The sequence below is a fragment of the Tinamus guttatus genome, unplaced genomic scaffold, assembly GCF_059628265.1.
Source record: "Tinamus guttatus ecotype Peru unplaced genomic scaffold, ASM5962826v1 Tinamus_guttatus_pri_ptg001006l, whole genome shotgun sequence".
Lineage (NCBI taxonomy): Eukaryota > Metazoa > Chordata > Aves > Tinamiformes > Tinamidae > Tinamus > Tinamus guttatus.
The window spans coordinates 203,613-209,788 of NW_028289540.1; the positions used below are offsets into that span (position 1 = coordinate 203,613).

Below are 6,176 nucleotides of genomic sequence, written 5' to 3' on the forward strand. Positions count from 1 at the left end.
TACTGTCCTCCCCTTCCCATTCGGAAGGGCAGCCCAGTCATGGGACAAGCAAATGTGCAAGAGCTGTTGCATGCAGCTCAGGTAGGGGCTGTCTGCCACAGACTAGACCGAGGACACCCTAAGCTCTCCTCTCTCTATCAAACAGGAGCACAAAGAGATCTCACCTCCATCTAGCTTCCCAGCTGCCGTTTCACATGGAGGAACGCTGATACCAGTGGTTTCTGCCAACACAACTTCCCAAAAGGCCTCTCAGACCCCAAATGTGAACTCACCTTCTCTGGGACACTTTCAAAGAGCAGCTGCTTTCGGAGCTGTTGTATCTGAACAGCTGGCAGCCCAGGTGCCTCACTGGCCACAGGATAACCCAAGTGAGGAGGAAGAGGACTTGACTAACTCAGACTGCACTAAAGCAGGAAACAAGTCCCTGGCTGGGCACAAATGCAGTGTTATGGCATCATTTCTAAAACTTTGTTAGGATCATCCCCTCCACAAGTCTGTCACTGGTCCAGGAAATCTCTACAGCCATCCCTTCATCCTGTACCGATTACCCCGTAACAACTACCTTCTCTTACCTCTTGCTCAGCCAAGTGCTGAAGAGAATCACAGTCTCATCTCCCTAATCATCCTTAAACACAATATCCTGGATCCTTTTCAACCTGGACTTTGCTCTGGTCATGACGCAGAAAGGAAGAGTACTTACCGGCTATTCTGTCTGTTATCATCTTCCTCCACCCCACAATAGACTCCTGACAGGAGGAACAGATGTAGCAGTTACGTGGATATGGGAGTGCAGAAACTCGGCATGCGATGACCAGGAGTTTATCTCCCTCCACCAGCCAAGAGCTATGGCAGACTGACAAGGGACTGATCCAGGAACAGCCCTCGGCTTTGAAAGCAGCCAGCTCCACACAGCCTTATCACAAGAAAGAAGCACATTCCCTGAGAGCGAAGATTTAACCTGCACCATGAGGACAGGCCCCTTGCTCTCGACTTTCATCCCTTTATGCCAAAATACTCACATGTCTCCTCAAATAAGAGGTTCAATATAACAGCTTCCAAGTACCTGAATGCAGCAGCAAATAGCATGTAGGAGGGAGTAGGATGCAGCACTGAGCTCTGCTACTGACTTACATAAGGCTCCCTTTCTTCTACCCCTTGGCATCTGGCGTCTACATCCTTCATATAATTCCCATACTCCTCTAAGGAAAAGGCCAATTGCAACAGTGCCAGCGTTTGGGATAAGAAACAACCTAAACCCTTCACAGTTCCTGGCCAACACTCATCACTTGAACATGTGATGCTTCTGCCAAGATAAACTGTGTTTGGCATGGCAGCCCTTGACACCTCGGAGCTGCCAGCCTTAGAATTCAGCTCAGCTGCATGCCAGGGTGGCTTCACAGGGCAGCCCCAAGAAAAATCAAGGGCCTTCACATTGTTAGATGCTTTGCAAATGCATAAAGACAAATACTGCCACCAGAAACCATACAGGGTCTGTATAAGTAGACCTGAAAGCAGAAGGCGGCATTCTCCTGTCTCAGGAGACTGACACTCCAAAACCAGCATCCTAGACCCAGTAGGGTCACTGGCCTTGCCTGCAGAAGACAGGCTACAGAGCCACAGCTAAAAGTATCCACATCATAAATCAGAGTAAAACTGCAAAAATCAAGCACATGGCGCACAGAGTCAAGCACTGACGTACCAAACCCTAAGAGAGAAATGCATCTGTCCTGTGGACAGAAACAAAAACAGTGCTTCTGTTTCATACATGAGGGCACCAATACAAGCCAGAGGTCCTGAAAGACAAAGAAAAGCAGATCTCCACATCCCTAGTCTTAACTTGCTACACAGCAAAGACAGAACAATTTGGATTTTATTTCTGCTGAAAAATCTCAATTCAGGTACACAGAGGAGCCTAGACAGTTCAAGTTACACTGCTCGGCCAAGTAGTTCATGCATCTTGCACCTTTCCTTAAACAAGTTCAGGTGAAGACCTGTATCCTCTCCCAGGTCCTAACCTTTTCCAACTGGGCTTAAACACTAACATTGCCAGTCAGAGCCCAAAATACTGCTAAACGAATTTGTCCAGGGCTCTTTCATCCCATCTTTTTCATTGCAGCTCCTTCACCACAAAACATCAAATCAAATTGACTTCAATTCCTTTCCCTATCCATTTAGGTATCATAAATGGTATCCTAAATAAATGGTATCCTAAATGCCAGGCATAAATGCCTCCAGGAAAAGCCCAGCAGCAGCATCTGCCGTGCAACTTGACTCAGGCTAAGCTAGAAGCAGAATCATACTGCAGGTCCAATGCTGAGGAGATGCCCCCAATGTTGCACAAAGCTCCAAGACCAGTTTGAAGCCAGGTTGAGCAGTTTCCTCACTGTCTGAGGTAGGGAGAGACAGGATTTAAAGGGAAACTGGCTAGTAGCTTGGGAACTCAGGTCATGCAGACACACCTGCACATGGGGGCAGGACCTGATGAGGCAGTCTCCATCCCACATCAGGATGGCTAGATGTCCCAGTCCAGCTCCTCTCCCCGGTTTGTTCAAAAGAGCCCCCACGTCCTTGGGCAGGTGCCCAGAAGGATTACCTTCACATCCTGGCTGCTGAGTGGGTCCATGAGCTGCTCCTCCAGGGCCTGGAGAGACTCTGAGGCCAGCACAAGAAGGCGCTGCAGGATCTGAGGAGGAAAGAGAGCAAGAGGGTAAAACTCAGGGCTTTGCAGAAAGAGGGAGGGACATGACTAATACACAGAGCTGCTGGAGCTCAATACTGGGACCACTGAACTGCCCCAGTCTGGCAGCCACCACAGGGCAAGAAGAGCCCCACTCACCTGTGCTGAGGGTTGCTCTCTGGTCCACATTGAAGTCCACTTGTCCTTGGGGGTGGCAATGAACATGACGGGGAGGTGAGAACGAGCAGCCACAAACTTGTTCTTGATCTCTGTGTAGTCGGTGTCTGCAGAGGGCAGGCAGATGGGTCAGGTGCTCTGTCCCCTCCACACCCACACAACATAGCCCAAGAAAGGGCAACATAATCAGCTTCTGTCCTCACCCATCCTTTTGCCCACACCCTCTGGATCCCCCGTTTCCATGCAGCCAACTCCCTGGCAGAATGGACCACGCTGCTTCCCATCTCTCTTATCCAACAGGGGAAGCAGAGTGAAGCAGCAGTAACTCCCATAACCTAATCATTGGAGCCCATGATGCACCCAGCAGGTACCACAAAGCAGCAGCAGGGTCTGCATTTGACACTCAGCTGCCTTCATGCCCCGGCACATCAGCTCCTTATTCATGTTCACCTGCATGGAGGAAAGCAAGGCTTGGGAGCCTGCCCATACCGGGCCTGGGCCTAACAGTCCTTCACAGTAACACAGCCTCTGGGCACAGGTGCTTTTTGCATCTGACAAATCACTCTTGCTAAACAACAGAGATGAGTGAAGGTGAGACAACATGACAAACAGCAGCAATGTAAACCAGCTGCCAGGACCACGTGGGAAACACCAATGCTAGGACAGGAACGTTTTGGAAATCACCAGGGCAAGAGTGGTTCAGAGCACAAGTCTCTGGCACAGCCCCTGCAGCACAGCACCACACAGCCACCTCCATTCCACAGTGGCCACATGCTGCTGCCTGGCGCAGAGACACAGCCACACAAATGAGAACAAGCCCTGAACACCAGCGCATCAAGGTGGGGAATTCAAGGCTATAGCCACTGTCCCAGAGACACAACCAGCAAGATGAAAAGAGGGATTCCCCAAAAAATAGTCTTCTTCCGTGACCACATTAAGGTTTGATCACAGATTCTAGTGACACAAAGGAGCCACAAATGTGTCTTTTAGCTCAGCCGACGGAAGGATGAGTGCATCTCTGGCTCTCAGCAAAATGCCAGTCTGAGACAGACTGGGCCAAAGGCTGTGGGACACTCAATCCCTCTACATACAAATCCGTACAAACCAGGATGGCTGCCAGCCAAGAAAGGTTCAGAGGTGGCAAAGCCAGCAGCACAACCAGCTTTTGCAACAGAGAATGAAACACCAATACAAACCCTGGCCTCCTCCCCTCCAGCCTCTGGGCTGCTGCCGCTGCAGAGCAGCACTGAGGGCCACTGGCAGGGCAGGAGGGAAGATGCTGGAGCCACCTCGTACAGCTCACAAGGGAAGCTGGTGACACAAAACCTCCTTGAGGGCCAGTTACTAAATCCGCAAAAGCTACGTCCAGCTCAGGAAGTCTCCAAGCTGCGAGGAGCTGGAGGCTGTGAGAGCTGGCGGGAGCACTGCTATACACTTGCTGTTCCAGCACTCTTCCTATCCGCCTATGGGAAATTTTGGAGACAGGATGCCTGGCCAGATGGACTTTTGCTCTAACCTCACATGGCCACTCTTATGTAGGGCGCAGAGTGATTCAAGGCACAGTCATTGAGACTGACACAGACTAGGAAATAGTGTTGTTATGAGCTGATGAAAGAGTTTGCTTTCTGATTTGTTTTTAAGAGAAAAAAATAGCTTTTCTGTCGAAAGCATTTTCTATTTTTTCATATATATATATATAAATGAAAAAATAAAAAGCTTAAGGATAGAAACATATCAAACAAACAACACACACAACTAATTGTCCCTCTCAGAAAAGAAAGGGTCAAGAGAATGAGAGAACCCACAGGAACAGCTGCTCCCTCCAGTGCTGCCCACACCACTCACAAGCAGTTTTTACTTTTCTATTATAGACCAGCTTTAAAAGCTTGGGTGTTGTTCTTCCCCGGCCACCAGAGCTGTGACATGTCTGCAGCACAGTGAACCAGGTCTTTTCTGGTCCCCATGTAATCCAAAATAGATGATCAACAGACAAGGCAATCAAACAGCTCAGGATCACACGTTTGCTTGGATGCACCAATACGTTCCTCTGGAAACCAGACACACATTCACCAGGAGATCCACAGAACCCATGAGATTAAAAACACAAGCCTCCCCCATGCTCCTAAGCACCTGGATGATCGAAGCCATTTTCCCTCCTGCAGGTTTCTAAGTCAGGCACTAACAGCTAATGCCAGTGCTTCAAGCTGCTCAGCAGGGCTCCTGAGGCAAACAGGGGTAGGAGGCTGTGCACCTCCCCACACGTACTCCACCAGCAGCTGAAGGTGATGCTCTCCCAGTGTAACCACCAAGCAGGTGACACCTAGCAAGAGCAAAGTTTCCAGACTACTCCAAATGCAAAGGGCCCGTATCCTGCTCCCCTTTGGGTCTTGCCCAGCTCACCTCTGTGCTGCATCTGCCCAAGGCAGTTTACAGAGCAGCCGTGGCTGTGTGCCAGTACCCTGTGCCAAGGAGGACCTTCTCATACAAAACAATGACACCTCAAGGAAGGATGAGATGAAGGACAAGGCTACAAGACACAGAAGCAAAGGCATGGGCCAGGAGAGCCAGGGCAAAGCCTCAAACTAAAAGGCTGGCCACAAAAGAGCAGAGGGCTTCAAAGACACTGTGTAGTCCAAAACGGCCCACGCTCACAAGGAAAGATTTCAGTAATACCACAAAGCAACATAAAACTGTCAGCAAGATCAGCTCTTCAAAGGCAGGCATGAGGAAAAAACAAGCAAAACAAATAAAAGCATAACCAAACAAACCCTGAAGCCAAGTTAAATAGGATAGGAGAATAAGAGTGTGAAAAATCTCCCTTGCCCCAGGCTGAAGCTGACATTAAACCGTATCCAAGACGCTAGAGCCACACGCTGAGCCAGGAGGGCCCTAGACCTTCATGCCATGGCTCTCCTGCAGCTGCGGCCAGAGCTACTTGGGAGAGCCTGTGTGCAGCTCACCTGTGAGGCCTGCATTCAGGTTGACAATGAGAGGGCTGTTTTTCCAGTCAAAGGTTGCCAGGAAGTTGAGGAAGCGGAGAAAACCCGACCTGGGAGAGCTGCAGCAAGAGAAAACACCTTAAACACTGTATTCGCTGCCTTAGTCAATCACTATGGTAAAACAGGGCTTTCTGTATAACCTAGCAATAACTTCTGTATAACCTAGCAATAACAAGGCCACACGCAGCCCCAGAAGAAATGTCTGAGTTGAGAAAGAATCCAGAGGGAGTACAGGGCAATTTGCTTTCTCTGGGTCTCTGAGTATACTGGGAAATCCATTGCCCTTGTTCCTTCCTTCTCAGGTTAAGGCAGGGAAAAAAAAA

The 6,176-nt window shown here is 49.5% G+C and overlaps 1 long non-coding RNA gene across 1 annotated transcript; it reads right to left on the minus strand.

Annotated features, from left to right (window-relative positions):
- Positions 1 to 2,593: 2,593 nt before the first annotated feature.
- LOC148590913 (uncharacterized) lies at positions 2,594 to 5,876 on the minus strand. Its single transcript, XR_015914222.1, has 3 exons — positions 5,815 to 5,876; positions 2,837 to 2,961; positions 2,594 to 2,683 (listed from the first exon to the last, which is right to left on the minus strand). It is a non-coding gene; the product is annotated as an uncharacterized LOC148590913 (long non-coding RNA).
- Between the last annotated feature and the right edge of the window lie 300 nt (positions 5,877 to 6,176).